General features: G+C 43.4%; 1 protein-coding gene across 1 annotated transcript in view; it reads left to right on the forward strand.

The window, feature by feature from the left end:
- LOC124730936 (glutamic acid-rich protein-like) overlaps positions 1 to 26,067 on the forward strand; it is a 92,984-nt gene that overhangs the window by 66,170 nt on the left and 747 nt on the right. The gene's annotated exons all lie outside the window — the stretch shown is intronic.

Below are 26,067 nucleotides of genomic sequence, written 5' to 3' on the forward strand. Positions count from 1 at the left end.
ATACGTAAATTCTTTTCAGTACTTCTTTATTTCGTACTACATCTGCCTACAGTATTTTTAATGGTTTTCGATAGCACCACATCTCAGATGCCTGTACTCTGCGCTTCTCCAAATATCAGATCGTGCACTTTTGATGTGCATACTCACGAACCCTCTACACTGCTCGATATTTGATAACAGTAGAATTTTTTCACTGAAGAAGGCTCTCTTCGCAATCTAATTCTCATATTTTTCTTGCTTCGGCCATCCTGTGTAAGAGCCTGATTTCGAATCCTCTACAGTTCTGTTGTTTCAGATTTTTGTATTGCGCATTTCTACATTTCTTCATCGCCTTTTTCTCTGCGGTATTTATTCCTAAGCAAATTCTGTGTTAAGTATGAGGTGCAGGTCTTCGAAGTCCGTCCCACATTCTGCCAGAAAGGCTACTTCATCAGCGAGCGGTAAAATGAATAAGGCACATCACCGCCCGTATCTCTCTTCATTTTATGTGCGATTGAAGAAAACCGTACATTTTACAGGATTACCGTTGTGAGCATACAATTTTTACGATAACATTTTACTTATCGTATATTAAATTCAGTCATTGCGTCAGAATCAGGTATTAGTTTTGTTTTAAACGTCAATTATGTCTGTGCGGACTGCCATTTGGTACAGAACGAATAGGTAGTTGGGCTTGGTCTTCGAAAAGTACAAACACTCTCTCTCATATGATACCCTTGTGTTAAACATTAATGTTGTGTGGCATTTTGGCCGGGGTGGCCGAGCGGTTCTAGGCGCTACAGTCTGGAACCGCGGGACCGCTACGGTCGCAGGTTCGAATCCCGCCTCGATCATGGATGTGTGTGATGTCCTTAGGTTAGTTACGTTCAAGTAGTTCTAAGTTCTAGGGGACTGATGACCTCAGAAGCTAAGCCCCATAGTGCTCAGAGCCATTTGAACCATTTTTTGTGGTGGTTTTGTCAGGAAAATAAATTTGCTGTAGTGCGTTACAAAGCGGATTACCTTTTGTCCCAGTAGTTCATTAAAAAATCAAACAACAAACAGTCCGTTGGGAGGTGTAATTTGTGGATAACATATTGGTACGTAGAAATTCAGCATCAGTCGCAAGAAGGTTAACAGACGCCCAGGGCAAAAGACGGCCTTGCAAACGACGCCTGACCCCCTCTCCGCCGATTTCCAGGTGACGACATTGTGTTGTTATTTGTTTAATCTTCGCCCTTTGTAAGCTTTTTTATACGTCTACGGAGACCAGCGTAAAATAAAAGGTATACACTTGAATAATTCTTCCTTGTTTGTAAGATAGAAATCAAAACATGGAGCATCACGCAGTTGAAGTTCGCGTTGCTTTGCTACAATATCCCTATTTGTTTCTCATTGTTTCATTGCCTATCAATGCGAAACCCTAACAAACGAAGTAAGAAATGCAAAGCATAGTCTTTGCACTTCTGTTGAGTTGGTTAACATGGAATAATGATAGTGGCTCCATCTGGTATCCGCAAGCAATAGGAAAGCGTCTCTGAACAAGGAAAAGATTGTTGTGGAGCACTAGACTAGGCGCTAGATTTGTTCCAAGTACACTAAGATCTATATTACAAGGTAGAGTACTTGTTTGTTACATGATAAGTTTTAGGCTACCTACATTCAACACTTTGTGGGACGCACAATTCAGTTCGTCTTCTATGACCAGAAAGTGGTAAGAATGTGACCGAAATCGATGGTCACAATGAAAAAAGCTAATACATCTGACCTTTGTGAAAGCTATCTAACACCTCCTACACAAAATGTTCCTATGGAACTGTTGCTCATTACAGTTGGGTACTAATATTTTCAAGATCCCCTTTCATATATCTCCATTCCCTTCCCATTTAAATCTCTTCCGAAACTTTCCCAACTTCTTCTTCCTCCTTTCTTCGTTCTGTCACATAACTGCGCCATCACGAAAACGCCATCACAGGCAAGCACCCAGGCCACAGTACTCCAGTTACGACACATTTTTTCTCAGTCACCAGACTTCTGACTGGTTCGATGCGACCCATCACGAATCCAGCTCTTGTGCCAACCTCTTCATTTCAGAGTAGCAACCAACGTCCTCAGCTATATGCTGGATACATTCCAATCTCTTCCTCAACAGCTACCGAGTGAGGTGGCGCAGTGGTTAGCACACTGGACTCACAATCGGGAGGACGACGGTTCAATCCCGGGTCCGACCATCCTGATTTAGGTTTTCCGTGCTTTCCCTAAATCGCTCCAGACAAATGCCGGCATGGTTCCTTTGAAAGGGCGCGGCCGACTTCCTTCCCTGTTCTTCGCTAATGCGATGAGACCGATGACCTAGTAGTTTGGTCTCTTCCTCCAAGCAACCCAACCTCTACAGTTTTTATCCTCTACAGTTCCCTCTAATATCATGGAAGTTATTCCCTGTTGTCTTAACAGATGTGCTACCATCCTGTCCCCTCCTCTTGTCAGTGTTTTCCACATATTCCTTTCCTCGCCGACATCCTCATACAGCACCTCATCAGTCCACCTAGTTTACAACATATTTATGTAACACCACATCTCACATGCTTCGATTCTGTCGTCTTCCGGTTTCCCCAAAGGCCATGTTCCATTTCCATACAATGCTGTGCTCCTAACGTACGTTCTTAGAAATTTCTTCCTCAAATTAAGGCCTCAGATACCAGTAGACGTCTCTAGGCCAGGAGTTCCATTCTTGTCTAGTCTGCTTTTTAGTCCTCTTTGCTCCTCCCATCATGAGCTACTTCGCTGCCTAGGTAGCGGAGTTCCTTAACTTCACCTACTTCGTGTTCATCAATCCCGATATTAAGTTTCTGGCTGTTCTTATTTCTGCTATTTCTCATTACTTTCTCTGTTAATCGATTTACTCTCAGTCCATATTCTGTAGTTATTAGATCTTTCATTCCATTCAACGTGTAATTCTTCTTCACTTTAAAGGAGGATGGCAATGTCATCACCAAATCTTAACAGACATACTTTCACCACGAATTTTAATCCTACTCTAGAACCTTTCATTTGTTTGAGCCATTGCTTCTTCGATGTAAAGAGATTGAACAGTAAGGCGAAAAGACTTAGTCCTTGTCGTACACCGTTTTAAATCCGAGCACTTCATTCATGGTCTTCTACTCTTACAATTCCCTCTTTGTTCTTGTAGATATTGTATATCGCCGGCCGCGGTGGTCTCGCGGTTCTAGGCGCGCGGTCCGGAACCGTGCGACTGCTACGGTCGCAGGTTCGAATCCTGCCTCGGGCATGGATGTTTGTGATGTCCTTAGGTTATTTAGGTTTAAGTAGTTCTAAGTTCTAGGGGACTGATGACCACAGCAGTTGAGTCCCATAGTGCTCAGAACCATTATTGTATATCACCCGTCTTTCCCTATAGCTTACCCCTATTGTTTCAGATTTTCGAACGTATTGCATCATTGGATACTGTCGAACGTTTTTTCCAAGTTGATAAATTCTGTGAACGTGTCTTGATTTTTCTTGAGTCTTACTTACAATATCAAGCGCAAAGTCAGGACTATGACTACCCACTCGCAAATCATTATACTAATTCTCACGTAACAGCACTACGGGTTCAAATCAAATGGCTCTGAGCACTATGAGACGTAGTATCTGAGGTCATCAGTCCCCTACAACTTAGAACTACTTAAACCTAACAAACCTAAGGACATCACACACATCCATGCCAGAGGCAGGATTCGAACCTGCGACCATAGCAGCAGCACGGTTCCGGACTGAAGCGCCTAGAACCGCTCGGCCACACCGGCCGGCCACTGAGAGTAGTAGCTGCACAGAATTTAATAGTTGGTCTACGTGTAAAGGGCGTCTTAAACCATACTACAGACTTCCAGATGACCTGTTTTTGTTGTGGCGTACTTCCAAAGCCACAGCTAGCCGTCAACAAAAGTGCGTGACGTTGTACTTAGAGTAGCTCGGCGGCATCCCAGCAACAGCCAGTTTTACTTCTTGTTCAGAGGGGGACATAATTCTTACCCACTTTATTGCTGAAAAAAGGGGAAAAATGGATAAAAAACGAGGTAAGGGCTGAGGTGGCCGAGGCGAGTGGCGCGGTGTCGCGCAGAATGCGGTTTTAATGGAGCGGCCCTGTTTTATCGGTGCAGAAGCCGTGAATTAGCGCGCCCAGCCGGCCAGGGCAGCAGGGCCGAGCAGGGTAGGCAGCCGCTGTGTGCAGCGCCTTCTGGGCGCGCGCGCTGCAAATCCGCGCCCGCAATGAATTACGGCGCACGAGGACTTTGGGCCCTCCGCCATTTTACATTCATTTAATTTCCACTCCCTTCCTGCGCTCTCTGTTCCTCTGCCTCCCTTCCCCTCTTTCCCCCATTACACCCGTCGCCGTCGCTGCCTTCTCTCTCTCTCTCTCTCTCTCTCTCTCTCTCTCTCTCGCTATACCTAGCTATATCTCTCTGTCTGTTTCTCTAAACAACATCGGCTTCTCCGTTTACCTTGTTTCCTCTCCTCTTTTTCGTGTTGTCTTGTTTGGCTGAGAAGCTATTGCATCTCGCTAGCGTGCTGGCCTCAAGCCGGTGTTGTCTCACGTACGACCGACAACGTAATCTTTTCGACCAGTAGCCAACAGCACCTTACTGACTCTACCTCCTAGGTTTTGTACACACTTAAAGGACATGAAGATCACTGACCAGTCATCAATGTCCTATAGACGCACCACGTAATTAAAAAAAAAAAAGAAACTGCTTGAAAGAAATCGCCTTCGAAGCTGAGGAGATTTTCGAAAGATATTAAGCAGAAAAATGTGATACTTACAACACCTTCGTTGGTACCTGTGTGCGTAGCTTTACAGTCCACTACATTGTCATTGGTTCGAATCTCGTTAGTAGCAGTTCTTTTCACTTTTATTTTAATTTCCTATTTAAACAAATGAAATTGTTGGTTGACAAATATTTAATCTTAGAAATAAGAATAGCATATTTTTAATTACTTACTTGTCACTTTCATTTGTTTATGTTTAATTTAACATATTGCGATGCGTTTAGAGCATGTCCTGCCCATATTTGGCCGTTTATACAGACAGAAAATTGTTACTAAAATACAATGTCTTACACTAAATTAACATAGGGCCTTTTGTTTATTGTTCTCCGCTGGTGCGGCTGTTGGGATATTTGGAGGGCTTGGGGAGGGGCAGTGGTTGGCCAGAAACTATTGTCCAGTGATGTCTTCTGATGGTGTGTCGCTGTGTCTCGTTGTAGATTATGACTGGCACCGCAGCCTGTGTGGGATGCTGATAGCTTAGAGTCAGTTGTTAACGCTGCGAAAATTGTGTGATGTACTTTTTAATTTGACAGCTGTTCACTTTTCAATTTTCGCATACTAAAGCTTCATTTGCATCATTGATACAATGGCAAAGATGTTGCGAGATATTACACTATAGCACTATTTATTTGTAATGTGTCACAACAGCTCCGCCAGTATGTCAGTCATGCAAACGAAGCTTCGGTATGAAAAAATCGTATGTGAACAACTGCTAAATTAAAAAGTGTATCACACGATTTTCGCACCGTAGCAATTGGTGCAAAGCTATTTCTGTCTCAAACAGGCTATAGTGTCAGCTTTAAAAAGAAAATAAATAAAAAAATAGCGAGACTATATGTAATATATTAATTTCTTTTAAAAAAAATTTATTTTTAACTAACAAACACCTGAAGATGAGCGTGGCGTGCTCGAAAGGCGCTGCAACATGTTAAATTAACCATAAAACAAATTAAAGTGACTAGTAAGCGAAAATACAAATAAGTAATTTTTCTACACAATCGCGGTTCCCAAACGTAGGCAGTATCACAACATGCAAGTAGCATGTTTTTATACTTAATGATAGATTTAATGGAAGTGAAAATTTTTATACAGATACTAGAAATACCTTGTTGTCAAATGAAAACAAGATTGTATACACTGATAACACTATTCATAATCTAGAAATAAACGAGAATTTTATTTTCTATTTAACAGTTTGTAGTTTTGCAGAAACATTTAATTTACTGCTAAAACTGTCATTTTCATGCAGTTAGCAATTACAAACAAAAATATGTTACTCTTATTGTAAATTGTGTTTCAGTATTTGCCTATTAACGTTTCTATTCGTTAATAAATACGAAATTTAAATAACAGTAAAAAGAACTGCTGTTGAGATCCGAAGTAGCGACCTACGACAGTGGTAATGAGTTATAAATGTTTTGTTCTAAACAGCGCTCGAAATTTCTTCAAATGGCATCCTATGGAGAGTTTCTTCTTTTGAACTATCAAGAAAATAGAACCGATCGTTATGAAGCTATAAAACAGTACACATTTATGTTAAAATGGGCAGTAATATTTGTTATTTCTGTATCTAAGGAGATAATTCACAATTATCACGACGCTATGCGTCAAGTACATTGCGAGATACTTTTGGTAACCAACTTATTGGAGGACTGTGTGGCTGACAACAAAATTAAACAAACAATCGGTCATCAGCGATTTTGCTCATTTTTCCCAAGGCAGTAGCATACACTGAGATGTAGCGAACGCTGCTATGTGACGATCAGGTTATAACGGGTTTTCGGGAGGTCGTGGTTTTAAGTATTGTGAGCCTTTTACATTCCGTACGAGAACAATAGTCATCAGGCGAATTTTCACACGTTTTTCGGCAGGTATTTGAAGTTTAATTTTGGCTATGTGTTGCTGGAGTCGTCTCAAAGAAATACAACTCACCACGTATTTAATGCGACGCCCAATTTTGAAGGAAAGTGTCGATTAATTTCTCGTTTCAAACAAAATTTTTTTTAAACGACGTGCTTTAACACGAACAGTAAAATACTAGTATTCAGTAGTCCAGCAGGGACAACACCGCCTTGTCCCGTACTGCCGCCATGCAGTAGCGCTACCTACTCGCTGCTGGAGTACCGGTTATTCTTCGTGTTTTTCTGTTCCTGATAATAAAAGTCGATAAAACGAATGCAGCACTAGAATAGCGTGGCACCGCTCTAACGACTGGGCACAGAAAATTCCTTCTTATATGATACAGGAAACAAACCGATGTTTTCCATTGACTTTTGACGCCACATGAAACATGTTGATTCCATCTACACACTGTTGTTGTTGTTGTTGTTGTGGTCTTCAGTCCTGAGACTGGTTTGATGCAGCTCTCCATGCTACTCTATCCTGTGCAAGCTTCTTCATCTTCCAGTACCTACTGCAACCTACATCCTTCTGAATCTGCTTCGTATATTCATCTCTTGGTCTCCCTCTACGATTTTTACCCTCCACGCTGTCCTCTAATACTAAATTGGTGATCCCTTGATGCCTCAGAACATGTCCTACCAACCGATCACTTCTTCTAGTCAAGTTGTGCCACAAACTCCACTTCTCCCCAATCCTATTCAACACCTCCTCATTAGTTATATGATCTACCCATCTAATCTTCAGCATTCTTCTGTAGCACCACATTTCGAAGGCTTCTATTCTCTTCTTGTCAAAACTAGTTATCGTCCATGTTTCACTTCCCTACATGGCTACACTCCATACAAAAACTTTCAGAAACGACTTTCTCACACTTAAATCTATACTAGATGTTAACAAATTTCTCTTCTTCAGAAACGCTTTCCTTGCCATTGACAGTCTACATTTTATATCCTCTCTACTTCGACCATCATCAGTTATTTTGCTCCCCAAATAGCAAAACTCATTTACTACTTTAAGCATCTCTTTTCCGAATCTAATTCCCTCAGCATCACCCGACTTAATTCGACTACATTCCATTATCCTCGTTTTGCTTCTGTTGAAGTTCATCTTATATCCTCCTTTCAAGACACTATCCATTCCGTTCAACTGCTCTTCTAAGTCCTTTGCTGTCTCTGACACAATTACAATGTCATCGGCGAACCTCAAAGTTTTTATTTCTTCTCCATGGATTTTAATACCTACTCCGAATTTTTCTTTTGTTTCCTTTACTGCTTGCTCAATATAAAGACTGAATAACATCGGGGAGAGGCTACAAACCTGTCTCACTCCCTTCCCAACCACTGCTTCCCTTTCATGTCCCTCGACTCATATAACTGCCATCTGGTTTCTGTACAAATTGTAAATAGCCGTTCGCTCACTGTATTGTACCCCTGCCACCTTCAGAATTTGAAAGAGAGTATTCCAGTCAACATTGTCAAAATCTTTCTCTAAGTCTACAAATGCTAGAAACGTAGGTTTGCCTTTCCTTAATGTAGTTTCTAAGATAAGTCGTAGGGTTAGTATTGCCTCACGTGTTCCTATATTTCTACGGAATCCGAACTGATCTTCACCGAAGTCGGCTTCTACCAGTTTTTCCATTCGTATGTAAAGAATTCGAGTTAGTATTTTGCATCCGTGACTAATTAAACTGATTGTTCGGTAATTTTCACATCTGTCAGCACCTGCTTTCGTTGGGATTGGAATTATTACATTCTTCTTGAAGTCTGTGGGTATTTCGCCTGTCTCATACATCTTGCTCACCAGATGTTAGAGTGTTGTCAGAACTGGCTCTCCCAAGGCCGTCAGTAGTTCTAATGGAATGTTATCTACTCCCGGGGCCTTGTTTCGACTCAGGTCTTTCAGTGCTCTGTCAAACTCTTCACGCAGTATCGTATCTCCCATTTCATCTTCATCTACATCCTCTACCATTTTCTTGATATTGTCCTGAAGTACATCACCCTTGTATAGACCCTCTATATACTCCTTCCACCTTTCTGCTTTCCATTCTTTGCTTAGAACTGAGGTCTCCATCTGAGCTCTTGATATTCATACAAATGGATCTCTTTTCTCCAAAGGTCTCTTTACTTTCCCTGTAGGCAGTATCTATCTTGCCCCTAGTGAGATAAGCCTCTACATCCTTACATTTGTCCTCTAGCTATCCCTGCTTAGCATTTTGCACTTCCCATCGATCTCATTTTTGAGACGTTTGTATTCCTTTTTGCCTGCTTCATTTACTGCGATTTTATATTTTCTCCTTTCATCAATTAAATTCAATATTTCTTCTGTTACCCAAGGATTTCTACTGGCTCTCGTCTTTTTACCTATTTGATCCTCTGCTGCCTTCACTACTTCATCTCTCAAAGCTACCCACTCTTCTTCTACTGTATTTCTTTCCCCCATTCATGTCAATTGTTCCCTTATGCTCTCCCTGAAACTCTGTACAAACCTATGGTTTAGTCAGTTTATCCAGGTCCCATCTCCTTAAATTCCCACCTTTTTGCAGTTTCTTGAGTTTTAATCTACAGTTCATAACCAGTAGATTGTGGTCAGAGTCCACATCTGCCCCTGGAAATGTCCTACAATTTAAAACCTGGTTCCTAAATCTCTGTTTTACGATTGTATAATTTATCTGAAAACTGTCAGTATCTCCAGGCTTCTTCCATGTATACAACGTTCTTTTATGATTCTTGAACCAAGTTTTAGCTATGATTAAGTGGTGCTTGGTTGAAAATTCTACCAGGCGGCTTCCTCTTTCATTTCTTAGCCCCAATCCATATTCACCTACTACTTTTCCTTCTCTCCCTTTTCCTACTACCGAAAAATGGTTCAAATGGCTCTGAGCACTATGGGACTTAACATCTGTGGTCATCAGTCCCCTAGAACTTAGAACTACTTAAACCTAACTAACCTAAGGACATCACACACATCCATGCCCGAGGCAGGATTCGAACCTGCGACCGTAGCAGTCGCGCTGTTCCGGTCTGAGCGCCTAGAACCGCGAGACCACCGCGGCCGGCCCTACTACCGAATTTCAGTCACCCATGATTATTAAATTTTCATCTCCCTTCACTATCTGAATAATTTCTTTTATTTCATCATCCATTTCTTCAATTTCTTCGTCATCTGCAGAGCTAGTTAGCATATAAACTTGTACTACTGTAGCAGGCGTACGCTTCGTGTCTATCTTGGCCACAATAATGCGTTCACTAAGTTGTTTGTAGTAGCTTACCCGCACTCCTATTTTTTTATTCATTATTAAACCGACTCCTGCATTACCCCTTTTTGATTTTGTATTTATAACCCTGTATTCGCCTGACCAAAAGTCTTGTTACTCCTGCCAGCGAACTTCACTAACTCCTACTATATGTAACTTTAACCTATCCATTTCCCTTTTTAAATTTTCTAACCTACCTGCTCGATTAAGGGATCTGACATTCCACGCTCCGATCCGTAGAACGCCAGTATTCTTTCTCCTGATAACGACGTCCTCCTGAGTAGTCCCCGCCGGGAGATCCGAATGGGGTACTATTTTACCTCCGGTATATTTTACCCAAGTGGACGCCATCATCATTAAACCATACAGCAAAGCTGCATGCCCTCGGGAAAGATTACGGCTGTTGTTTCCCCTTGCTTTCAGCCGTTCGCAGTACCAGAACAGCAAGGCCGTTTTAGCTGGTGTTACAAGGCCAGATCAGTCAATCATCCAGACTGTTGCCCCTGCAACTACTGAAAAGGCTGCTGCCCCTCTTCAGGAACCACACGTTTGTCTGGCCTCTCAACAGATACTCCTCCGTTGTGGTTTCACCCACGGTACGGCTATCTGCATCGCTGAGGCACGCACGCCTCCCCACCAACGGCAAAGTCCATGGTTCTGAATTGCAAATATCTGCAGAAACACCAGATAAAATATGTCTGACGGCTCTTACGAGAGACAGCGGATATATTTAATTCGTTGTCAATACAGCTTTTTGATATAGTTAACACCAGATAGAATTGCTGTGGCACGCTTCATTATTCTGATAATGCAACATCTGGAAGTTTATTTTCCCCATAAAATGATTCGATCACTCATTAATGACTAGAAATACGCAGAATGAAATTTATTTTCAATTTTTAAATCACTTAATCACATGTATTGCAAAAATACCATAAGTAAGGCGCTTCATTGTGTTTGAGAAAATACAAATATTCCTGAAAACGTAAATGTCACATGGCGTTGTTGGTTAGGATATCCCATGAGGTGGTTAAGGATTTCCTCCTCCACGCACACTGGCCCCTTCACTTGCTTACATGAGAGAGTTATGTCGCATATGTAGCTATAGCGTGTACATCTACATCTACAGCTACATCGATACTCTGCATATCACATTTAAGTGCCTGGCAGAGGGTTCATCGAAACACCTTCACAATTCTATATTTTTCCAATCTCGCATAGCGCGGAAAGGAAAAGCACCTATATCTTTACGTACGAGCTCTGATTTCCATTATTTTATCGTGGTGATCGTTTCTCCCTATGTAGGTCGGTGCCAAAAAAATATTTTCGCATTCGGAGGAGACAGTTGGTGATTGGAATTTCGTGAGAAGATTCCGTCGCAACGAAAAACGCCTTTCTTGTCCAGCTCAAATAATGTATCATCTCGGTGACACTCTCTCCCATATTTCGCGATAATACAAAACGTGCTGACCTTCTTTGATTTTTGTCGATGTACTCCGTCAGTCCTATCTGTTAAGGATCCCACACCACGCAGCAATATTCTAAAAGAGGACGGAAAAGGGCAGTGCAGGCAGTCGCCTTAGTAGGTTGTTACTTTTTCTAAGTGTTCTGCTAATAAAACGCAGCCTTTGGTTAGCCTTACTCACGACATTTTCTATGTAATCTTTCCTATTTATGTTGTTCATAATTGTAAGTGCTAGGTATTTACTTGAATTTACGGCCTTTGGATTAGACTGATTTATCGTGTAATGGATGGCTCTACACTTTAGTCTTGCGTTTGTGTTGTGTGATGGTAGTGAGAGAAGGGAGACTGTATTGCCCAGTGCCAGCATACAGCCTACTCCTCTTCAGCAATACCAATGGGTCCATCGTACTTAACGTTCCCATCCAAAGGATTTATCGTAGACAAGTGTGGCATGCCCTCTCTTCATAAGACACTGCGCAGAGGTCTGAAATTTAATCTGAGACACTGGCATTAGGACTGATGATCAAGACCCTTCTGCCACCACCTGTCCTCCCCTTACTAACCAAATAAAGGCAATGAGAATGTCATCCATCACTTAGATTCGAACCTGTTTGGGTGGAAAAAAGTTGTGTCACTAAATTTTAACCCTGGATAGCTGACGCCAGTTGCAACTTAAATTACTAATGTTGTGTAGGACGACAACGCACCACTTTTAAACTACTGAAGCTTGGCGCCACGAGCTCCGATTGGCCGCGAGATTGCCCTGTTGTCGGATGCTCTGGACACCGCATGATCGCGAATGCTTTGCCTGCCGGAGATCGCGATGTATCATAGGCGACCCGCACGCTCGGTGGTAGCTCGCCAGTCTTCCGTTCTGGTGGCCTGAGGGCAATCTGCCGGGGTCCCGACACATCCATTGCAGCTTCATGATAAGACGACTGGGAACAAACCCTAGGACATTGTTTACTTAAAGCCGGTGCTCGAACTGGCGACCCTAGGACGCGACACAAGCTTGGCAACGTCGAACGGTGTTTTGCCGACCTCTTTCAAAGAATCCTGGCTTTGCGCTGATGTTATTGGCGGCATGTTGAATGCGATCCATTGATTCCACTTCATTTCTAAGTGGTTCGCGTCCGGGTGGGTGAAAACTACAACCTTGAAGAATACCCACAGGAAAAAGTCGGGTTGCGTGAGGTCTGGTGATGGCAGGGGTCATGTCTTACGAGCACCTCTACCAATTACCCGGCCATCGAAGAGTCAATTTAAATAGCAGCCCACAGCACGTCTGTTACGTGGGGGTGCCCCATGATGCTGCAACCACATGCTTAGCCGTATGCCCAGGGGAGCACCTTCCAGCAGGCAGACTTTCTTGCAACAAGTGAAGGTAATTTTCCCTGGTATGTCGAGGAGATAGACGGACCGGCCCAATCAGATAGTCACCTACAATACCTAACCAAATGTTGGGCGAAAATCGTTCCTCGTCTCCGTAGGACGTACTTGACGTGAGGATTTCCCCTTGCCCTGTACTGAACGTTGCGAGTGTTGTAAAGGCCATTCTGATGGAAAGCGCACCAGTCGGTAAGCGACACAATGGCGGGGAAGTCGGGATCTCGGGAGCACGTCGCAGAAACCACCGGCAAAACCCTAGACCGTGTTCATAGTCCGCCACAGGATTTAGGTCTTAAACAGGGTGTAAACAAAATGGATGCTGGCCGTCTTCCCTCAAAACCTCCCAGACTAAACAATGAGTTACGCCTGTTGTGTCCAACTGCCCGAGTACTTGTCGTAGGTGCTTCCTCGAAGCGCTCGAGAACAGTCTCTTCAAATGCAGCATCTCTTCGTTTTCGAGGTCTTCCAACATCACCATGATATCCCGCTAACGAGCCTGCCTCGTCAAGTCAGCAGTGAATTGCTGTAAACGTTTGCGGGTGTGGGTGGTGTCTTGCTGCGTACCGTTCCTCATACAACCGTCGAGACTCATGCGCATTACCGTCGGCTAGTCCATAAATAAAAACCATATTTCTTTGTTCTTCCAACGAATACAGTGCCGCCATGCTTACTGTATGACTAATCGCAGGTGACGTGTGTGCGCTCCGAAGCGAAGCTTACGTGTGAATGCCTCTGACGTCAGATGGTGACAAACAGCAAGACCTGTATCACACGTGTGTGTACCCGTTGGGGCAGTGACGGGACGAGTGAATTTTGTATGTGTGAACTGACAACCATATCGCTGCCCGTCAACCGACGATCGGCAACAGGGCAATCACACGGCCAAACGGAGCGTGGTGCCAAGTTTCCGTAGTTTAAAAATGGTGCGTTGTCGACCGATACAACATTAGTAATTTTTGTTCCCACTGGCATCAGCTGTCCAGGGTTAGAATTTCGTGACACAACTTTTCTCCTCCCAATATACACTCCTGGAAATGGAAAAAAGAACACATTGACACCGGTGTGTCAGACCCACCATACTTGCTCCGGACACTGCGAGAGGGCTGTACAAGCAATGATCACACGCACGGCACAGCGGACACACCAGGAACCGCGGTGTTGGCCGTCGAATGGCGCTAGCTGCGCAGCATTTGTGCACCGCCGCCGCCAGTGTCAGCCAGTTTGCCGTGGCATACGGAGCTCCATCGCAGTCTTTAACACTGGTAGCATGCCGCGACAGCGTGGACGTGAACCGTATGTGCAGTTGACGGACTTTGAGCGAGGGCGTATAGTGGGCATGCGGGAGGCCGGGTGGACGTACCGCCGAATTGCTCAACACGTGGGGCGTGAGGTCTCCACAGTACATCGATGTTGTCGCCAGTGGTCGGCGGAAGGTGCACGTGCCCGTCGACCTGGGACCGGACCGCAGCGACGCACGGATGCACGCCAAGACCGTAGGATCCTAAGCAGTGCCGTAGGGGACAGCACCGCCACTTCCCAGCAAATTAGGGACACTGTTGCTCCTGAGGTATCGGCGAGGACCATTCGCAAACGTCTCCATGAAGCGGGTCTACGGTCCCGCACACCGTTAGGCCGTCTTCCACTCTCGCCCCAACATCGTGCAGCCCGCCTCCAGTGGTGTCGCGACAGGCATGAATGGAGGGACAAATGGAGACGTGTCGTCTTCACCGATGAGAGTCGCTTCTGCCTTGGTGCCAATGATGGTCGTATGCGTGTTTGGCGCCGTGCAGGTGAGCGCCACAATCAGGACTGCATACGACCGAGGCACACAGGGCCAACACCCGGCATCATGGTGTGGGGAGCGATCTCCTACACTGGCCGTACACCACTGGTGATCGTCGAGGGGACACTGAATAGTGCACGGTACATCCAAACCGTCATCGAACCCATCGTTCTACCATTCCTATACCGGCAAGGGAACTTGCTGTTCCAACAGGACAATGCACGTCCGCATGTATCCCGTGCCACCCAACGTGCTCTAGAAGGTGTAAGTCAACTACCCTGGCCAGCAGGATCTCCGGATCTGTCCCCCATTGAGCATGTTTGGGACTGGATGAAGCGTCATCTCACGCGGTCTGCACGTCCAGCACGAACGCTGGTCCAACTGAGGCGCCAGGTGGAAATGGCATGGCAAGCCGTTCCACAGGACTACATCCAGCATCTCTACGATCGTCTCCATGGGAGAATAGCAGCCTGCATTGCTGCGAAAGGTGGATATACACTGTACTAGTGCCGACATTGTGCATGCTCTGTTGCCTGTGCCTATGTGCCTGTGGTTCTGTCAGTGTGATCATGTGATGTATCTGACCCCAGGAATGTGTCAATAAAGTTTCCCCTTCCTGGGACAATGAATTCACGGTGTTCTTATTTCAATTTCCAGGAGTGTATAATATATAATGTCCTTCGTAAAAACAGAGAGACCTCAAGAGTTTAACACTAGTACAGAACGGAGTCAGATACATTGCTATTCATGTATTCAGTAAAGTGTTAGAACACATTAAATATCACGTAGATAATGGGGTGGAGCTTAAAATATTTGTCTTTTGGGCATCTACTTGTACTTCACTGAAGAGAATTTTCACAAAAACTGTTAAATGTAACAATGTAGGTTATTACGTAACTAGAACTAGCTGAGTACTCGGTGTTGTCCGAGAACGTATTTATTCTAATTCAAGTAGTCTATCTCCTCCATCCGTCCCCCCCCCACCCCCTCAGCGACCATCTTCTCCTCTTTCTTTCCTCTGTTCATCTCCTTCTGCCTCTCTCTCTGTCCATCTGTTACCCCCCTGTCTACCTCTTCCTCTCCCTGTCACCATTCTCTCTCTCTCTCTCCCTCTCTCTCTCTCTCTCACTCTCTCTCCACTCGTCCTCTTCCCATCTCCTCTTAGTCATCTCATGCTTACCTCCTCTCAATGTCCATGTCCTCCTCTTTCTTCTCTTTGTCCATCTTCTCCTCCACCTCTCTTTATCCATCTCCTCTTGCCCCTCTCTTTGTCCATCTCATCCTATATCTGTGGCCATCTCCTTCGCCCTATCTTTCCATCCATCTCTTCCTCCCATACTTCTCTCTTGACGTTATCACACTCCACTACAGCATGTTGTTGGTTCTTACCATCTCTCCCGTCCCCCCTCCACATACAGTAAGTAATTTATGTGTACCAAATTTGGTTGAAATCGATCCAGTGGATTAGGAGGAGACATGGTCACATATGCATACGTAAATAACTTCAACTTTTATAATATGATGGGTCTATGGAGTAGCACTGTAATATGGTAATGTAAACTCGTTTCATTGTATCGCACCTGAATTAAATATACATCTTATATTTCGGTCGCCGGCCGCGGTGGTCTCGCGGTTCTAGGCGCGCAGTCCGGAACCGTACGACTGCTACGGTCGCAGGTTCGAATCCTGCCTCGGGCATGGATGTGTGTAATGTCCTTAGGTTAGTTAGGTTGAAGTAGTTCTAAGTTCTAGGGGACTGATGACCACAGCAGTTGAGTCCCATAGTGCTCAGAGCCATTTGAATTTTTTATACTTCGGTCCTCATCCTAGAGACCACTTTCTGTAGGCTCCATGGAATACGATGCGTATAAGGTACTAAAATGTAAATTCAACCAAACCTGGTACGCATAAAGTACAAAATCTAAGAAACACTACTGCTGTATAAGACAACCCTAGAACTCCTTTATGTGGGAATAGGGTGGGAAATTTATCGTATGTAATCATAGCGCTGAAACGTTTGAAGCAATTTCAGCAAAACTGGATTGACATAAAAGAGTTTGTACCACCTAGAAAACCTGGTGTTGCAGGGTTGTGTCACGACTAGCACTGCTGAGAGTTAGATAGGGTTAAGTGAGGAATGCTCTGTGGAGAAGCAAATTCTGTTTTATATTTTAAATACTGAATTTCTACTTCTGAAAATATGTACATTAATATCGTTTTCTTTCACATTCCATGTCTTTTTTGTCTTCCTGAAGAATGGATTAAATACTTAATAGAGCAGTGCCAAGTAAACAGGGAAGTTCGATGGTGGGATGGAGTCCGATCCTCTGCTGGTGGCAAAACGTGATTCAAAAGCACAATAAGGTATTTTAAACAAAAATAAAATTTCTAATTGTAACTGGTTATTCGAGGCGCAGTTTTTTCAGAAAACCACCGGACTATTTACGGATAATCCACAAACAAAGAGATCACAATCGGAACAAAAAAATGGCTCTGAGCACTATGGGACTTAACATCTGAGATCATCATTCCCCAAGAACTTAGAACCACTTAAACCTAACTAACCTAAGGACATCACGCACATCCATGCCCGAGGCAGGATTCGAACCTGGGACCGTAGCGGTTGCAAGGTTCCAGACTGAAGCGCCTAGAACCGCTCGGCCACACCGGCCGGCCCAATCGGAACATTGCTGCATTCTTCGCACATCAGCTAAAGGCAAACATATTATCTACTGTGTATCAGCAGAGTTTGTAACTCGTTTTAACGAATCGCTATGCTGAAAATCTGGGGAAAAGTCTTTCGCTCCTAGTCTTAATGCTTTCTGCAATTTGATGGAGTTCGGCAGTGAACGGTATGGGAGCAGAGACAACTAGAATGAACACGATGTCCGGATTCTTGACGTTGAGAAAGAATCGTCCGCCCGCAAGTCAAATGACGTACTTTCCTCGGGTTATCTGAAATTCAAACGGACATTTGACGGCTCAGTGGAAGCTCAGCGGAACTTTAAGCCCCCAGGCTTGCGGCGGGAGGAAATCTTATAGTTCTCGTGTAACGGTGCTGGTCTGCCGTGTTACAAGACGGACGACAATAACATGGAGATTTCACGCGGCCTCCGAGCCGTCAGCTTGCGTGATAAAGTTTTAGGGGTTATTTATGCAGATGGAATGCTAATTCCTTCCAGCAGTCTACGCCTTTGAGATGGAAGATAAAAAGGAAATCCCCTGCCACTTTTCGTTGTGTCTTCGGTAAAATTTTTGTACCGCACAAGTTCCGAGTGTACAAACGTTATGATTGGCTACTGCCGTCTTGGTTGTAGGTGATCGTGTTTTCCCCCACACTACGTTTGATACTTGGGGTATTTGTGAACGGAGCTGAGTTTTGTCCGTGGTCTGAGGAATGGTAGTGACAAGGAATCCAAATATTTAGTACGGAAGCAATTTAAGTCAGTGGGTGAAAAACCGGTACCTATAGTTAGTTCTTTTAGTAATTATACAGACATAAGTAATTACTATTATAAACTAAATATTAATTACGAAATAGAACTCTTTACATTGCAACAGCAATGTACTCAATGAAATGAATTATGTACCAAAGTGAAGCGCAGCAAATATAGTTTGAAAACAAGCAGTGTTCTAACGACTAAGTGTCTGGACACACGTCAGGAACGTCCTAAAATCAATTTTCAGTCAGTTTGACGATCTTCTTCTTTAACTTATAGGTCTTTAGATTGATTCACATGGAATTTCAAGTTGCGCTTAGGCTTGGAATTCATGTTAAATATCGACGACTCCCGAAGACAAGAAAAAACTGTGCAGCAAGGGCTGTGCGATGCAGTAAGGTCGGTTGGAAGTGAGCTTGCAATATTTCCAGTCCGGAATCGCTTAAAGCAAGTTTCAGTACTCAGGGGTAACAACGTTAGCATTTGAACGAAATGACAGTCCTAATGATAAACACGTGCGCCGTAATCGAATTGAGTGACTGCTTATATTTGTTTGCAGTAGAGGAGACGTTTGTGGAACCCCCTCTGCTGACAGTGGTTTGGGGTGCTTTTATCTTGTTCAAAGAGAATAATAACACAGAAGTTACCAAGAAGTACGATGTTCACGAGATGTTACAAAAGGCGGGACATGGTCTTTCATAGGGTGCTCTTCCAAGTGCTCCAATACTGACCACAAGATTGGTAAGGAGTTCTCCTGGTAGATCGTTCTATTCCTTCACCAGTGTGGCTGACAGCTGAAGGAACGTCGAACATCAAATTTTAAGTCAAGTTGAATTTTCCCTAGAATGAAGTGGTAGATCACATGAGTTGTACTACAGTAGCAACAATGTCTATCTTTTCTGTTTACAAGTTGAGCTACTTCTAGTTGTAAAGTTGACCCTCCTGGAAGAACGTTGTATATCAATAAAAATGGCGGACGTGGTTGATGGAAGTTTCACTCCAAACGCTATTGCGCCGTTAAATAAAAGCGTGTAAAGAAAAATAGATCTCTCAAATTGGAAATAGAATGTCAAGAAAAATAGGAAGAACTATGGGAAGTCTTATATTTCTAAAGATCTTAAAAACGCTCCTGGAAAAACTACATCCAAAGTTATGTCTTTATAACGTAAAATTATACTATAGCATAATCTGGTTGATCTGATTTGGGTGAAACAGCAAGTGGAGATTCATGCTATTGACCAACTATCTTGTTTTTACGGGATATTTTGCAGCGGTGGGACGTAAGTTTATTTTTCCGGGGCATACATTTCTGTCTTTGCATTAACTGGGAAGAATAGAACAGTATTGGATGTTATGATTACCTATGAATGGAGATGTGTAATATCTGAAGCTTGTTTAACTACACTTTTCATTACAAAGAAAACGAGCAACAATGAACTCGTTGCTGTGAACGTCCATGAAGTAGTCATGAAGTCTGACCCAAACTTGAGAACTACAAGTGACATTGTTGAGTATCAATGGAGATGAGCCAGGTTCAGTGTATCTGCGTGTTAGTCATAATGTAATTCGACCTTGGGTATGTCATTCTCTGCTAAGAACAAGAGAGAAAATCACCTTCAAGTTGACATCCCCATCCCTGTGTAATGCCCGTGCACTCTCCACAACAAGTTGAAAGTGTCAGTCGTGGTAAGTACAGTGTCTTAGTATACTGTGTCGGAGATAAGCGAATTTGATCGGGTGAAAATTGTTGATGCTCAAATGGTGCGTGCATCCGATCTTATATAAAGTGCTCCTTCCTCTACCAGCGGGGAAAATGAGGGTCTTATTCGACATTTGTAAATTCTTTTATGTACAATACAGGGAATTTTGTGTGAACTTACCTTCTGACTGAATAGTTCAATTTCTTTTTCCTCTGTTTCGAGTTTAGTTAAATATATACATTGCTTCATTTCAGTATGTCAGGCAATGTATTCTATTAATAATTCCTATTATTTTTGCCACTGTAACAGGAAATTAATATTTTTGTGTTCAGCTTTATTTCTGTTACTGGATATGTAACGTTGTTACACGGTAGGCTACGTAGAAATTAAGACAACGTTGTAAATATTGTTAAATATGCTAAATACTGTATCACTTGATCATATGTAATAAAACGTATACATAAATAGTACCAAAGGACAACAACAATTATTTTTACCTGCTGAAAAAATGTGAATCTGCGATGCGCAACCTTCTTTGAGGGACGTCTTGAAATACTGAATGGTCACTGGTGCATGTGGACGTTCTGCAATACGTCCTCCCAACGCATCATTCATTTATTCTATGGGATTTAATTTGGTGGAACAGACAGGTCGGTCCATTCGACTGACGTCCTCTTGTTCCAAGAGATACTTCACCTGTTTTCGTTGATGCTGCCACGCAGTAACATCCACAAAAATGAAGCCAGGGCCTAATGCACCCTTGAAAAACGCACATGGGGAAGGAGCACAGTGTCACAATAACGTTGACCGGGCAATGTGCAGTGTTCATAGGTTTGGAGGTCAGTGCACCATTGCGCTCCTCCCCCTCCCCCCCCTCCCCCCTCCCCCCCACCCCCACCACCACCATAACATCTGGATCGCCAAAACGATCGTGTTCAACATTGTTCCTGGGTAAGAGTTCCCACTTCTCTTCTTATGAGACTGTGGACGTCCAGACTCATTACTCGGATTGAATCTGCTCTCATCCGAGATAAGCACGTGACCCCACTCCTCGTTGTTCCAGTCCCGATGGTCTTGTTGTCATTGCAGACGATGACGCCGATGTGCGAACATGACCAAAACACAACGTAGTGATAGTCGGGCAAAGACGACAGCCCCATGCAGTTGCCGTGCCACTGTGGAGCGTGCGTTGCAGTCCCGTTAAATGTAGCTACAATGGCATCCGCTGATCGACATGGGCCCCTTCTTGCCTGTTGCATCATGTAGCGTTCATTTTCTCCTGTGCTCGACCATCTCCTCGTCTCTAGGCAACAGTGTCTGTCGTTAAGAACGCTCCCCAACAATGAAAAAATATTGCTACCAATATCAAACTTCTGGGTTACAGTCGTCACACGTCTTCCCTCTTCCGGTCTCTCGATGATTCTTCCTCGTGTGATGTCATCCGGATGTCGTCTCCTAGCCATGTTATAATCAAGACCACTAGCACAGTGACCCGAAACTGCTCTGTTTTCGACACACGATGCCTTTGCTCGTTCCTTCAACCGCCCAGTGACGCGAGGCTAGCGCCAGTCGCCTCTACAGCTACTCTGACCACACGCCATGTGCGTCCAGTTTTCTCAGCAAGACTGTGAAACCTCCCGCACTTTCATTCACTTCCACCGAGTTTTAAGATCAGTACTCATATAATACGTCGATGGAGTACTCTTCGACGACTCTCTGCGACAGAAGAAAGTACATTTTTCCGTTTAAAAACAGAAAGTCTGTGTCATAATTCGGTAAACATAAAAGTTAAAAGTAAGTTGCGTAGTTCAGGAAAATTTGCCGCATTGTCCGCTATAACACAGCGTAAACCGCGCTCCGATACATTTACTAGACCTGGATAAATTTTGAGTTCCAGTCTCAGCCCCTTCACCCTACGCTGTTATTGCGAAAGAAATTTAATTGCCAAACGATGCATTCTTCATCACACTGTATTCAATATATTATATAAACCTATATAGTTCGAATAAATACGTATGGATAAATGTGTTCCAGATTACAAATCCAAAGGTCTCCTACTATACCTCAGGTGGTCAGTGAACTTTATTCTGCCTTTTTTTTTGTTTTTTTAAATAGCTGAAACAACGATTTCGTAATATCAAATATCGAATGTTGCACCGTTGTTCGGGGTCCACTCTGACATACATCTCCCCAAATAAAGCTGTGCTCTAGTGTTTACTTCGATGATAACGAGCATGCGTGATTGGCATGTCCACTGGACTTCACTTGCACAACTCTTTGGACTGGAAATGCACGAATGCTGACCGACTTGCGCCATCGCGGACTATCTGTATTCTGCTCTTGACGTGTGTCTACAATTTACGCGACCGTGGGCGGACTAGTTTTATCAAATTCTCAGGTGATAACTGCATGTCCATCCTTACTGTGCAAAAAGGAATGTTTTTGCACTGTAGCAGGTCTAATAAAATTAAAATACCTGGTGTCTGATGATTTTCTCTACATTATGCGAATGACAAGCCCGAGGTAAAATATTTTTTCGCTCGTAACGGGAATGGAGAACTACGCAACTGATACCCAACAAATAAGAAGCAGCTAAGAATCTTTTCTCGCTTGTGTTATTTGAGAATTATCTAAAAGCACCCACAGTGTTTCGCTCTTTGAGTAGCAATGGGAAACAATCATACGTACATCTACATCAACATATTACATATATACATACATACATACATACATACATACATACATATTCTTCCAATCAGTCTTAAGTGTGTGGCAGAAGCTTGCAGCGCAGATTATGGATTCTTCCTGTTCCGCGTCCGGAGTGCGAAAAAAATCATAGCTTAAATGTCGCTGCTTGCGCTGTAATTAACGTAATCTTGTTTTTACGGTCCCTACTGGAGCGAGCGATACGTAGCGGTCTGTAGAATCTCACTAGATTCTTTACTTACAACTGGTTTTTTGGAACTTTGTTTGTAGGCTTTCGCGTGGTAGTAAACGTCTATTTTCTAGCAACAGTGAATTCAGTTTCTCCGACATTTTAGGGCTCCAACATTACAGCGACCATAGATACCACCTTTGTTTCTATACATTCAATATCCTCTGTTAGTCTTTTCTTATGGGTCCTCTGCACTTGGGCAATATTCGAAGATGGAACTCGCAAGCGATTTGTAAGTAATCTCCCTTGTAGGCTGACTGCATTTTCACAGCATCCTGCCCATGAGTAGAAGTCTGCCACAAGTCTTACCTACGACAGAGGCTATGTTGTCATTCAGTTTCGTATCCTACAAATCTTCCACGTAGGTAGGGTACCCGTATATGAGATGACATATTTTAGATGTGACTCACTTATGCTGCAGTCATGGGACACTAAATTTAGCCGTTTTGTGGTGTGAGTGTTTTATATTTTTCACCAACCAAAAGAAATAGCATCACCAAGAGCTGGTTGGATATTTATGCAGCTTTTGCTGATAGTATTTCATTATACATAACCGCAATATCTGCAAAAAGTATAGGGTTACTATTAAGATTTTAAACCACGTCATTACGTACAATATAAACAACGAGGATTCCAATACTCTTCTCTAGGGCACGCCGAAGTTAATTTTAACTTCATCGATGTTTCTCCAAACAAGAGGGCTCTTATGATCTTCCCTTTTAGCGCCCAAAACAATATCATCACATCCATCCAAGGTAACATGCTGCGTCCTTCATATAAAGAAATTCTAAAAAAAGCCAGAAATTTTGTGTGAGACCTCGTATAATAGTACAATTGTTAATACATGTCGGCGTGGTACTGATAAAAATGATTTTCGGAAGTAAAAACATCCCGTATCCACCTGACTGCCTTGATCCATCGCTTTCAGAATGTTATGCAAAGAAAGACATGTTATCCATGACCATAGCTTTCTATGTGTATGCTGGCTGGCAGGTATGAGGTCGTTCTGTTCGAGAGAATTCCCTACGTTTGCACATAGACGACAAAGTCTCGACCTACTGCGAGTCAACATCTGCTTACTCAAATTCAGTTTTAAAATATATGCCATAAAAATAAAGATCTTTTGAAGGAGAGCACAGGTTAGTCAGTCAAGATTAAAAATTATTTTTGTAAAAGCCGATTCTGCTGAAAGCCTCTCATTCCTTACCTTAGCAGTCCACTCAATTTTCAACATTCTTCTGTAGCACTACATCTCAAATGGTTCAATTCTTTCGTGTTCCGGTTATCCCTTAATCGACGCTTCACTGCCATACAATACTGTGCTCCAACTACTTTTTTCTCATATTAAGGGCTGTGTTTGATACTTGTAGACTTCTCCTGGCCAGGAATGCCCTTTTTGCCAGTGCTGTTCTGCTTTTTGTGTCCCCCTTGCTCCGTCCATCATAGGTTATTTTGCTGCCTACGTAGCACAATCCGTTAACTGTGTCTATTTCGTAATGCCCAGTTCCGATATTAAGTTTATAGATGTTCTCATTTCTGCTAAATCTTATTACTCTCTTGTTTCTTCGAGTTACTGTCAGTCCATATTCAGTACCTACTGCATTGTTCGTGCCATTCAGCAGATTCTCTATTCCTTCTTCGCGTTCACTGAGGACAGCTTTTTAATGAGCGAGTCTTATCGTTGATATCCTTTCACCCTGATTCTTAATCTCGCTCTAGTATCTATTATTTCCGTCGCTGCTTATTAGATGCATAGCCTGAACAGTGGGGGCAAAAGAAGACGTCTTTGCCTTACACACGTTTTATTTCGAGTACTTTGTTACTTGTCTTCCAGTCTTATTGTCCCCCCTTGCTTCTTTAAATGTTGTATACCAGCTGAATACCCAGCATTTCCCGTGTATGTATTTACTGCAGTTCTATTAATGTGGCTTCTCCTTCCCCCTCTCTCTGTTCATTTCCTCCAGCCCCTCTATCTTTCCACCTACTTCTCCCCCTCTCTCTTTCCACATCCTCTTCTCGCTCTCTCAGTTCATCCCCTCCTCCCCCCTCTCTCTCTCCCTTTTTCTGTCCATTTCTTTCTCCCTGTCTCTGGCCATCTCCTCCTGTCCCCTTCCTCATTCCATCTTCTCAACCCCCTCTCCTTGTCCATCTCCTATTCTCTGTCTCTGAGCACTTCCTTCTCCTCAGTCTGTCCACTTCCTCCTCTTACCTTTTCTTGTCCATTTCACCTTCCTCAGTCCATCACCTTCTCTCCCCGCTCCATGCTCCTTTCCCGTTTCCTTTCTCTGAGAACTTCCTCCTACTCTGTCTGTTCATCTCCTCCTCTTACCTTTCTCTATTTCCCCTTCCTCTCCCTCTGTCCATCTTCTCCTCCACCATTTCTGTGTCCATCTCGTCTTCTCCATCTATGTCTGACCTCCTCTGCCTTCCCTCTGCCTCCTGTCACCTCCTGTTCTCCCTGCCCACGTTGTCCCCTCTACTGGAGTAGGAAGTTTTTACTTACAGTTACGCATATCCACAGTTCAAATTGCGAGTTATGATCTTAAGTTCATAGAAGACCCTATAGAAAAATGTGTTTTCAGGTTTTCTCGAATTTTCCAATTTTCTGGGCTGTATTTCGAATTTTTTTTCCTACAAGGCTTATTTTCTGACTATTGCGAACATTTCTTCTTAAATTAGCCAAACCTTCCAGCCGTTCTCAGCTGATGCGCGAGCCAACGAACTGCATTTAATTTTTATGCGTATAGATTATCCGTCTTTCCCTGTGCCCAACCCCGTTTGTCTCAGAATTTCGAACATCTTGCTCCATTTCGCATTGTCGAACGCTTTTTCTAGGTCAACATAACTTACGAACTTGTAACTGTAACGCCCGAACTACCTCTCTGATGCTTTTACGTTTCCTAAAGCTAATCTGTTCGTCATGTAATAGATTTTCAGTCTTCTTTTCAGTTCTTCTGTGTACTATTCTTGTCCGAAAGTTCGGTGCGTGAGATGTTAAGCTGATTATGCGATAGTTATTGCATTTGTTGGCTTCGTGATTAGAATCACTAATTGCAAGTAGAGCCACAATACTTTTATGTGTGCACAGTCGTAGAGAAACCGTGTCAGTAGCCGTAGGAATAATGTATGCTAGTGGGATGGCAGTCGACTCTGGGTTTCTCGGTTCGAGTCCTGGTGGTGGAATACACTTTCATCACTAGTATTTGGCTGGGAAGTGGGGGAGAGCTGGTGGTCTGACCAGCATACTCTGCACTGATGTGTTGGGTTAAATTTGTAGCCTATCGGGAGAGAATGATGAAGCGAGGGCATCAGACGCTGCCGATAATATTCTGTCATTCGGCTAAATTCAGCGATCAGTTTTGTGCTAGAGTAAGCTATGTGATGGAAACGTGTT

Source organism: Schistocerca piceifrons, chromosome 1 (assembly GCF_021461385.2).
Source record: "Schistocerca piceifrons isolate TAMUIC-IGC-003096 chromosome 1, iqSchPice1.1, whole genome shotgun sequence".
Classification (NCBI taxonomy): Eukaryota; Metazoa; Arthropoda; class Insecta; order Orthoptera; family Acrididae; genus Schistocerca; species Schistocerca piceifrons.